At 43.8% G+C, this 12,121-nt stretch overlaps 1 protein-coding gene across 2 annotated transcripts in view; it reads right to left on the bottom strand.

The window, feature by feature from the left end:
* The window catches only part of LOC110534499 (polypeptide N-acetylgalactosaminyltransferase-like 6), a 256,904-nt gene that overhangs the window by 127,399 nt on the left and 117,384 nt on the right, over nt 1–12,121 (bottom strand). The window lies entirely within an intron of this gene.

Genomic DNA, 12,121 nt, shown 5'->3' on the forward strand with positions numbered 1-12,121 from the left:
ATCACATGTATTTATAAGGCCCTTTATACATCAGCAGATGTCACAAAGTGCTTATACAGAAACCCAGTCTAAAACCCCAAACAGCAAACAATGCAGATGTAGAAGCACAGGCTATGAGAAACTCCCTAGAAAGGCAGGAACCTAGGAAGAAACCACGAGAGGAACCAGGCTCTGAGGGGTGGCCAGTCCTCTTCTGGCTGTGCCGAGTGGAGAGATTGAACGCAGGTGCTTCCACACATGTGGTTCCTGAGTTACTTAAGCAATTAACATCGCATCATGCTTAGGGTTATTTGTAAAATTGCCTAGTTGCCGATTATTTTGGCTACCATGGCTAGAAGAGATCTCCGTGACTTTGAAAGAGGGCTCAAAAGAGCATAGGGGGTTTAAAGGGTGTGTGTGTGTGTGTGTGTCTCAGTCACCAGAACTCAACCCAATGGAACACTTACAGTATGGGAGATTCTGGAGTGGCGCCGGAGACAGTGTTTTCCACCACCAAACACCAAATTATAACATTTCTCGTGGAATAATGGTGTCACATCCCTCCAATAGAGTTCCAGACACTAGAATCTATGCCAAGGTGCCTTGAAGCTGTTCTGGCTCATGGTGGCCCAACACCGTATTAAAACCTGTTAAGGATATGGCAGACATACGCCCCCTTTGGAGAGATTGGGTACCCCTAGTAAACTGGAAAAAAAATCTGTCAAAAATTGCTAATATATGCAAATAAAAATTATTATTGGATAGAAAACACTCTAAAGATTCTAAAACCGTTGGAATTATGTCTGTAAGTATAGCAGAACTCACAGGGCAGGCATTCTTCCAAACTAGTTTTTGTGGCCATGAAAGTTGGAGCAACTTTGATGTCATGGCCCCCACCCTTCCCAACGAGCTATGATTCTGGGGACACTTTCTATCTCTTCCGCTAGATGTCCTCTTTCATTAGAGCTTCAAATCGTTCAAATCCCGCGAGAATTGACCCTATGGGAGTGAAATTAGTGCGTGCCACGAGAGAATAGGCTGTGCGTATGGGCGCGAATTGGTCCCAGCCATTCCTTTGTTTCCAGCACTCAAGAGAAGGGCAGACGATGGCCGATTGAATTGAAGTTTGTTTTGCATGTCTAAAACATCATAAAGCTTGCTTCTGCACTTAGTTTGACCTGTTTAGTCGACATATAATGTGTAATTTTGAAGTTTTGATGCGCAACTTATCCGGACCAGAGGACGTTTTGGGTGCATTTCAGCTGATGTTATTAGCAGTAGCTAATACAAAGACGCAAGACTTGAAACCAAACGATGTATTGGGTAAGTATGAAGCCTTCCAGAACATTCTGAACGAAGACCATCGAAGGTAAGGGAATATTTATGCTTAAATCTGTGTTTCTGTTGACTCCAACATTACGTGGAAATGTAGCTTGGAACTGAGCGCTGTCTCAGCATATGGAATAGTGTGCGATTTCTGTAACGTTAAAAATAAATCTAACACAGCGGTTGCATAAAGAAGCAGTGTATCTTTCTAACTATATGTAGAACATGTATATTTAGTCAAAGTTTATGATGTCTATTTACGTTATCTTGCCGCGCTACATAGATTTCCTGCGGGCATTTTTGAGTAATTTCTGAAGGTGAACTCACTGTAAATGGACATTTATGGATATAAATGGCATATTATTGAAAAAAAAAAATATGTACTGTGTAATATGTCATATTAGTGAGCGATTTATTTTTTAATCCTGCGTTTGTTGATTGCATGTTTTGGCTATTGAAATGAGCTGTGTCTGGTGGTGGTTTTACATATATATGTGCTATGTTTTCACCGTAAAACATTTTAGAAATCTGACTTGCTGGCTAGATGAACAAGGTGTTTATCTTTCATTTGAGCTATTGGACTTGTTAATGTGTGGAGGTTAAATATTTTTAAGAATATTTTTGCGTTCCATGCGCCACCGTTTCAGCTGAACGTGGGAGGGTTGATCCCCAATTGGGAACCAGTATCGTAGACAGGTTAAGACTCTTTATGTTGGTGTTTCCTTTATTTTGGCAGTTACCTGAATTTCTCAGTACACATCGTTAACATCAGCCTTTATTACAGTGATTTCCCCCTAAGCTTTCCTGAGCCATTTCTTTTCCCAGCACCCATGGAGCGTGTCAGGGTTAGGAGGACTAGGCTTCACGCCACTGGCCTTAAATAAGACATTTCCTTGATAACAGCGACATTGAAGTGTTTTACGGTCCTATTTGTCATCTCTAGACACTCTAATGGAGTAAATGGAGTAAATTAAAGCCATTCAAAGCCATTTAGTCTTAACCTTTGAATTGACTTGACCACTCCATCTGAGAGTGGAGCACTCAAATCAAATCAAAGTTTATTTGTCACATGCGCAGAATACAACAGGTGTAGACCTTACAGTGAAATGCTTACTTACAGGCTCTAACCAATAGTGCAAAAAAGGTATTAGGTGAACAATAGGTAAGTAAAGAAATAAAACAACAGTAAAAAGGCTAAATACAGATTGAGGTAGTATGTACATGTAGATATGGTTAAAGTGACAATTCATATATGATGAACAGAGAGTAGCAGTAGCGTAAAAGAGGGGGTGGTGGGTGGCGGGGCACAATGCAAATAGCCCGGTTAGCCAATGTGCGGGAGCACTGGTTGGTCAGCCCAATTGAGGTAGTATGTACATGAATGATTAGCTAAAGTGACTATGCATATATGATAAACAGAGAGTAGCAGCAGCGTAAAAAGAGGGGTTGGGGGGGGAACACAATGCAAATAGTCGGGGTAGCTGTTCAGGAGTCTTATGGCTTGGGCGTAAAAACTGTTGAGAAGCCTTTTTGTCCTAGACTTGGCACTCCGGTACCGCTTGCCATGCGGTGGTAGAGAGAACAGTCTAACTGGGGTGGCTGGGGTCTTTAACAATGTATAGGGCCTTCCTCTGACACCACCTGGTGTAGAGGTCCTGGTTGGCAGGCAGCTTAGCCCCAGTGATGTACTGGGCCGTACGCACTACCCCCTGTAGTGCCTCGCGGTCAGAGGCTGAGCAATTGCTGTACCAGGCAGTGATGCAACCAGTCAGGATGCTCTCGATGTTGCAGCTGTAGAACCTTCTGAGGTTCTCAGGACCCATGCCAAATATTTTTCGTTTCTTGAGGGGGAAAAGGCTTTGTCATGCCCTCTTTGATTATAATCGCAGCTGCATATATTCCCCCCAAGCAGACACATCGACGGCCCTAAACAAACTTTATTTGACTCTATGTAAACTGGAAACCACATATCCTGAGGCTGCATTAATTGTAGCTAGAGATTTCAATAAGGCTAATCTGAAAACAAGACTCCCTAAATTCTATCAGCATATCGATTGTGCTACCAGGGCTGGTAAAACCCTGGATCATTGTTATTCTAACTTACGCAACGCATATAAGGTCCTCACCCGCCCTCCTTTTGGAAAAGCTGACCACGACTCCATTTTGTTGCTCCCAGCCTATAGAGAGGGACAAAAACAGGAAGCTTCCGCGCTCAGGTCTGTTCAACGCTGGTCCGACCAATCTGATTCCACGCTTCAAGATTGCTTCGAGTTTATTAGCAAGTGCATCGGTGATGTCGTACCCACAGCAACTATTAAAACATTCCCAAACCAGAAACCGTGGATTGATGGCAGAATTTGCGTAAAACTGAAAGCGCGAACCACTGCTTTTAACCAGGGCAAGGTGGCCAGAAACATGACCGAATACAAACAGTGTAGCTATTCCATCCGCAAGGCAATCAAACAAGCTAAGTGTCAGTATAGAGACAAAGTAGAGTTGCAATTCAACGGCTCAGACACAAGAGGTATATGGCAGGGTCTACAGTCAATTACGGATTACAAAAAGAAAACCAGCCCTGTCTCGGAACAGGATGTCTTGCTCCCAGACAGACTAAACAACTTCTTTGCTCGCTTTGAGGACAATACAGTGCCACTGACACTGCCCGCTCCCAAAACCTGTGGACTCTCCTTCACTGCAGCCGACGTGAGTAAAACATTTAAACGTGTTAACCCTCGCAAGGCTGCAAGCCCAGACGGCATCCCCAGCCGCGTCCTCAGAGCATGCACAGACCAGCTTGCTGGTGTGTTTACGGACATATTCAATCAATCCTTATCCCCGTCTGCTGTTCCCACATGCTTCAAGAGCGTCACCATTGTTCCTGTTTCCAAGAAAGCTAAGGTAACTGAGCTAAATGACTACCGCCCCGTAGCACTCACTTCCGTCATCATTAAGTGCTTTGAGAGACTAGTCAAGGACCATATCACCTCCACCTTACCTGACACCCTAGACCCACTCCAATTTGCTTACCGCCCGAATAGGTCCACAGACTACGCAATCTCAACCACACTGCACACTGCCCTAACCCATCTGGACAAGAGGAATACCTATGTGAGAATGCTGTTCATCGACCACAGCTCAGCATTTAACACCATAGTACCCTCCAAACTCGTCATCAAGCTCGAGACCCTGGGTCTCGACCCCGCCCTGTGCAACTGGGTACTGGACTTCCTGACGGGCCGCCCCCAGGTGGTGAGGGTAGGTAACAACATCTCCACCCCGCTGATCCTCAACACTGAGGCCCCACAAGGGTGCGTTCTGAGCCCTCTCCTGTACTCCCTGTTTACCCACGACTGGCCATGCATGCCTCCAACTCAATCATCAAGTTTGCAGACAACACTACAGTGGTAGGCTTGATTACCAACAACGACGAGACGGCCTACAGGGAGGAGGTAAGGGCCCTCGGAGTGTGGTGTCAGGAAAATATCCTCACACTCAACATCAACAAAACAAAGGAGATGATTGTGGACTTCAGGAAACAGTAGAGGGAGCACCCCCCTATCCACATCGATGGGACAGTAGTGGAGAGGGTAGTAAGTTTTAAGTTCCTCGGCGTACACATCACGGACAAACTGAATTGGTCCACACACAGCGTTGTGAAGAAGGCGCAGCAGCGCCTCTTCAACCTCGGGAGGCTGAAGAAATTCGGCTTGTCACCAAAAGCACTCACAATCTTCTACAGATGCACAATCGAGAGCATCCTGTCGGGCTGCATCACCGCCTGGTAGGGCAACTGCTCCGCCCACAACCGTAAGGCTCTCCAGAGGGTAGTGAGGTCTGCACAACGCTTCACAGGGGGCAAACTACCTGCCCTCCAGAACACCTACACCACCCGATGTCACAGGAAGGCCATAAAGATCATCAAGGACAACAACCACCCGAGCCACTGCCTGTTCACCCCGCTATCATCCAGATGGCGAGGTCAGTACAGGTGCATCAAAGCAGGGACCGAGAGACTGAAAAACAGCTTCTATCTCAAGGCCATCAGACTGTTAAACAGCCACCACTATCATTGAGTGGCTGCTGCCAACATACTGACTCAACACCAGCCACTTTAATAATGGAAAAATGAATGTAAAAATGTATCACTAGCCACTTTAAACAATGCCACTTAATATAATGTTTACATACCCTACATTATGTACATATATGTACATATATATATACAGTATATACCCTATGTATATACTGTACTCTATACCATCTACTGCACCTTTCCTATGCCGTTCTGTACCATCACTCGTTCATATATTTTTATGTACATATTCTTCATCCCTTTACACTTGTGTGTATAAGGTAGTTGTTGTGAAATTGTTAGGTTAGATTACTCGTTGGTTATTACTGCATTGTCGGAACTAGAAGCACGTATTTCGCTACACTCACATCACATCTGCTAACCATGTGGTTGTGACATAACATTTGAATTGATTTGATTTCATGACTGTCTTGGTGTGTTTGGATCATTCTAGTTGGTTGTTGATGTGGACACCAAGGAACTTGAAGCTCTCAACCTGCTCCCCTACAGCCCCGTCGATGAGAACGGCGGTGTGCTCGGTACATTGAGGGATAGGTTGTTATTCTGGCACCACCCGGCTAGGTCTCTGACCTCCTCCCTAGGCTGTCTCGTCATTGTCAGTGATCAGGCCTACCACTGTTGTGTCATCTGCAAACTTAATGATGATGTTGGAGTCGTGCCTGGCCATGCAGTCGTGGGTGAACAGGGAGTACAGGAGGGGACTGAGCACGCACCCCTGGGGAGCTCCAGTGTTGAGGATCAGCGTGGCAGATGTGTTGCTACCTACCTTCACCACCTGGGGGTGGCCCGTCAGGAAGTCCAGGATCCAGTTGCAGAGGGAGGTGTTAGTCCCAGGATCCTTAGCTTAGTGATGAGCTTTGAGGGTACTATGGTGTTGAACGCTGAGCTGTAGTCAATGAAGAGCATACTCACATAAGTGTTTCTTTTGTCCAGGTGCGAAAGGGCAGTGTGGAGTGCAATAGAGATTGCATCATCTGTGGATCTGTTTGGGCGATATGCAAATTGGAGTGTGTCTAAGCTTTCTGGGATAATGGTGTTGATGTGAGCCATTACCAACCTTTCAAAGCACTTCATGACTACGGACGTGAGTGCTACGGGTCTGTAGTCATTTAGGCAGGTTGCCTTTGTGTTCTTGGGCACAGGGACTATAGTGGTCTGCTCTAAACTTTAAGCTCCACGATAACACTGAGCAAAGGTAACCTACAACCACAATACCATCCACAGTATCAACAGGGGATTCAATGTCAACTGACGACTGTTGCAAATCAGAAGCAATGTCACAATTGAATACCCCCAATATCATTGTCATATTTGATAATGACAACGGGTGATTCCATGTTTGGATAGGACCGGTGCTGCTCTGATTTCATCAGGGAAAACATGACAACAGTAACTAAACTCTGATACAACAAAAACCAACACCACGTCGACCAAAGCAAAAGCCACATCATTTCAGAGAGAAACTGTGAAATTGCACTGGGTGAAATTGCAAAACTATCAATACATCAATTAATTAATCTGCAATGCAGACACCCTAGAGCAATACAAGCAATCCTATTCACAGTTAGCAATAATAAACACAGCTCTTTGACTAAAAGCTTTTTCGAAGGCTGTGTGTTTTGACGAATCAATAGCCATTCTGTCAAGAAGCCACACAGGAGGATGCTGTTGAAAAGATCTCACAGTGACCCCACAGCAATTTGACTGTCTAACAGCGAGAGAGCCCTCCCTCAATGACTAACAACAGGATAGAACTGCACAGAGTCACACACCCCCAAGAGTCACACACCCCCAACACACACACACTCGCTCTCTGATTTGTCAAAAGTTCTGGTTTAAATGAAGACTTGGAAGTTGCCCTGATATTGTCCCTTCATGTTTCCTCCTCCAGGGCTGTAATCAGACCTCTGATGGCTCGGCAGGATCTTTTCAATGATGGACAAAGACTGGCAGACGGGAGAGGGACACTCTTTCCCATGGGAAATAGCTCTCAACATAGAAAGGGTAAGAAAGGGCCATAGACATACACACACACCAGGCCCCCCCGTGTCCGTTCTGGAGTGTAAAGTCACAAGCTCTGCTGTTTGCCTAATGCGTAGCAACCTAGCAGGGCTGAATTATGTTAAAGTTTGCTACAAATCTATTAATCTAATTAAATAGTGATCTGTTATGACTACTACATTTGTCGTCACACAGGACCACGTGCTGACACAGACCAATCACTGTCCGGCAGGCCCTCATCCACGCTATTTGCACGTGTCTCTCAGGCAGGATGAAAACAACTGCATTGAACATGATCCTTTGCAAGTTACGGCCACTTTCACCATGATCCTTAGTGATGTTTTGGTGCCATTCAGCCCCATTCAGCAATATGGTGTGCTTCAAATTCAAATACTTCTGGCTTCATGCGCCATTGGGAGTTTTTTATAGGAATGCATCAGCGCTATCACTATCTACTGGTTTTAATGTCTATGACACACACACACACACGCACTTGCCAGGTAATGACAGTCTTCCTGATCTCACTTGGTGCAGCGTGTCTCAGTCGTAATCTCCTGACACGGTCAGATGAGGTGTCCTGTTCTACTGGGAAACGAATGACTCAAACACAACAACAAGTTGAGTGCCTCATCCTCAGACAGCAGCTCCAGACATTATACCACTCTGGCCCCCCCGGGGATAGAGAGGAAGTCAGCGGGAGAGAAGACTGTTCCATATTCAACAGAAACAAACCAGACAACATGGTGGCCTAGCAGTCAGACTGATGTCCTGATCCTTGGTTCATCCATCAACCTGTTGAGTCTGAGTTTATCTGGGCAAGAGTGTCCGGGTGTTTGTGAATGTGTGTGTGTTTGTGTTTTGGTTGTGGGAAGCAACTTAAACAATACTCAGTAACTGTGTTTAATAACAGTTTTATCTGAATTTATTTTTTATTATTCTGAAACGTACTGACTACAGCATTCAATATAGGCCTGCATCCATAGCTTTTTCTATACTGTATATACAAAAGTATGTGGACACCCTTTCAAATGAGTGGATTCGGATATTTCAGCCACACCCATTGCTGACAGGTATTTCAAATTGAGCACACAGCCACGCAATCTCCATAGACAAACACGGACAGTAGAATGGCCTTACTGAAGAGCTCAGTGACTTTCAATGTGGCACCGTTGCTAGAGCTTCCCCGGTCAACTGTAAGTTGACAGCAGCAAAGAAATTATTTAGATGAAACTGTTGCTATTTTGAACCATTTCATGTGTCTGAAGGCACAAACTTACCTTCCCTGCGGGCCCAGAGAACAAATCAAGTGCACTATAGGCCTACCTCTGGCCAATCGGATGGCTCAGATGACCGTGTCTGCAGTAACGTAGCAGGCATAAAAGAAAGCTACAGCAAAATGTATACTGTGAGATTGCGAGAGAGAGACCGTCAACGAATACGGTAAAGAGCTTCTGTTGTTACGAGTGAGTTCATGTTTAAGTTCTTACTCAGCACTGTCAACACTTTGTATTCAACATTTTTATAAACCATAAAATGTGCGTTCTTCCTATTTCCACTCAGCGCTACAACAAGCAGTAATGAATGAGGAGGAAAGTGTAGCTATATTCTTGCATTGCTTTTTATTATTAGTGGCTTGGGTCTTTTTCAATATCAAGGAATATTTCACTTTCTCTGTTCATAGGAGAAATAATGCGGTGCAACACGAGTTTTACCATCAGCTGGAAGACGGTGTCCCTTTTTGGTCAGTGTCAGCGGAGGAAAGGCAGAGCCGAGGGATGTTGAGAGACAGACCCTCAGTCTGCTCTCTCCCTCCGCTGAGACTGACCATCAGATGCAGGCACCATCACCCCAGTAGAATTACAATTAAAATCAAATGACTTCAATGTATGATCGTTCAGCTGTGCTTCACAAATAATACATTAACAGATCACATTAGCCTACCTCCAATTTTAAAATATAACTTTCAAAAATGGCCCGAACAACAATGCAATGGCAGGGCATTTCAAGCCAAGCCAAAAAGCGGTGGTAATGTATTGGGCATATAGCTTACTGGACAAACAGTACTGTTTTTAATTGGTTAATGTTGCATAGGCTTAGGTATTTTAAGTCATGTTAAAAAAAACTGAGCGGTAGATATCAGCTTGCAAGTGATCTTGACTCAGAAAATGTTGGTGACTACTGTTCTAGTTTTACCTGTTAACACTATCAACGTTTCTCTTTACTGTGGCAATTGTGACACGCAATATTAGCCACTTTCAATGCAAGATACCGTAACAAATGCAACAGATTTTGTTGGAGGCAGAACACATCGGAGTAGGACTCTATTGCATTTACACACACTACTTAGCCCGTACTCTGTGCGGCATAAACGGAGATGCAGTAGGTTTATTTACAAATCAAACATTGCCATATATGAATCTGTGCCAACTGGACTGTGTTGACAGCATGAGCGGTCATGAATAGATGTGATGTTTTGAGATCAAAGTGAGAGCTGCATGTAGCCTGCATATGTGCAGATTTTGTTCATATCTTTGCTAGTTAGTGAGTTATTAACCTAGTTGTAGATCATTTGTAGTCAGTAATAGGGGAATGATTGCTTCCTACAAGAGCACAAAATGTATACATTTCTAGACGTCTTTTAAACGCAAGTCAGGTAAAGAGCTTTTGTTTTGTCTTAAAGGGGCAGTGTTGTATTTTGAGACAGGCTTGAATAAAGTAAGTAACCAATAGGCAGAGGGTAGCACAATTTGTCTGATTCTCTGTTATAATGGTATGGGAATAATAATGCATTTTATTTTGTAAAGTGGTTTCTTGCATCAAACAACACAACAACATAAACAGGTTAATGTCAAGCCCTGCATGTTTTAAAAAAGTATAATGGAATGTAGGTCTACATTGAACACCACACATTGGCTGCTACTGTAGGCTGAATGATAGAACAGCTATTTCCATGTTAAAATGTTATGGGATGCATTTTCTCCATTGTCTTTTATGGTTGGCCACTCTGGTAGGTCTACATTATGATCAAATTGCTACATCTAATACATTCCTCATGTTTAGTAGGAATATAATTAGCAATGTATAAAATACAATTGAGGAAAGGAACAATCTTACGTATCATTTCTCCGCCTTTCAGGCCACCTGTGGCCTCCCTCTATCCTCTTCTACCTCCTGTCCTCCACCTTCTCGATCCTCTACCTCCTCTCTCCTCTCCTCTACTACCTCCTCGCTCCTTTCCTCTACCTATCCTCTTCTCTACATCCTGTCTCCTCTCCTCCACCTCCTCTCTCCTACCTCCTCTCTCCATCTCCTCTCTCCTCTACCCCAGCTGACAACCACATGAAGCTGGTTGAGAGAATGACAAGAGTGTGCAAAGCTGTCATCAAGGCAAAGGGTGTCTATTTGAAGAATCTCAAATATAAAATATATTTAGATTTTTTAAACACTTTTTTGGTTACTACATGATTCCATATGTGTTATTTCATAGTTTTGATGTCTTCACTGTTATTCTACAATGAAGAACATAGTAAAAATAATGAATGAGTAGGTGTTCTAAAACTTTTGACCGGTAGTGTATCTCCAGTCAGATAATCATGATGAGTGCGCCTGGCAGGTTCTCTCCCCTCCCTCCCAACCTCCTTCCTCACCTCTCTGCTTCCATCTGCTCTCTGGGTCTGAGGGAGAGCAGCTCAAGCCCATTACGAGTGTTGGGAGAAATAACCTCAGCCATGAAATGGAAGAAGTGCTTTGAGAGAAAAAAGCCTCAAACCTGATATGGTGAGAAATGGGAGGGAAGCCATGTGGATTGGAGAACCAATCATGTCTGTGACATCCACCTCAGCTACTAATGCCCTGGCGGTTATATAGAGTATAGTATTAGAGCTGTAGAAGAGTGGAAGAGCTATTTGTTGTGAATTAACCCTGTGAGTACAGCATTGTTTCCCCTATGTTTCCTCTCCAAGATGGATCAAAGCAACATCTGTATATTCTAAAAAGAAGAAAGCCAAAATTAGATGGGTTAAGACAAAACAATGGACTATGTGGGAGCTCCTTCAAGACGGTTGGAAAAGCATTCCAGTTGAAGCTGGTTGAGAGTGTGCAAAGGAGTATTCTATTTACATAGAAGTAATTTACCAAATGTCAGTCCACCAGGAGAGGCAGTGGAAGGACATTTCAGTAAAGCAATTACTGAGAAAGGAAATTGTAGGAAATTCTAAATCCATTATGGCTTTCATTTCTTTGGACTTTCTGACTTGGCTTGTTTTTTAAACTTTTATCCCCAGGTTGCCTAATTTTGCAGTTAAAAACTAAAGAGCATTTTTCCCGCCCCCACCCAGTGATGATCTTACTCCAGCCTTTTTTTGGTAAATGACTCCTATATGAATAGAATATTGCTCCTGCTCTCTCCTGGCAGGTAGCCTAGTGGTTAGACATTAGGCCGTTTGAATGCCTGAGCAGACAAGGTGAAATAAAATCTGTAGATAAGCTGTACTACCATTGCTGACACTGTACAACAACACATTTCACTTCAACTATCCGGTGTATGTGACAATATATATATATATATGTTTCCTTTCTCTCTCTCCCTCTCTCCAGCAGAAAGAAAGGTTGATGGTGGTGAAAAGTGATGCATCCGTTGACTAAGGTGACTTATCCGCTGATTTAGGGACCACACATACGGTAGTCAAGATGGAGGACTGTGGAACTGCAGGACTTGGTATC

The sequence above is a fragment of the Oncorhynchus mykiss genome, chromosome 10, assembly GCF_013265735.2.
Source record: "Oncorhynchus mykiss isolate Arlee chromosome 10, USDA_OmykA_1.1, whole genome shotgun sequence".
Classification (NCBI taxonomy): domain Eukaryota; kingdom Metazoa; phylum Chordata; class Actinopteri; order Salmoniformes; family Salmonidae; genus Oncorhynchus; species Oncorhynchus mykiss.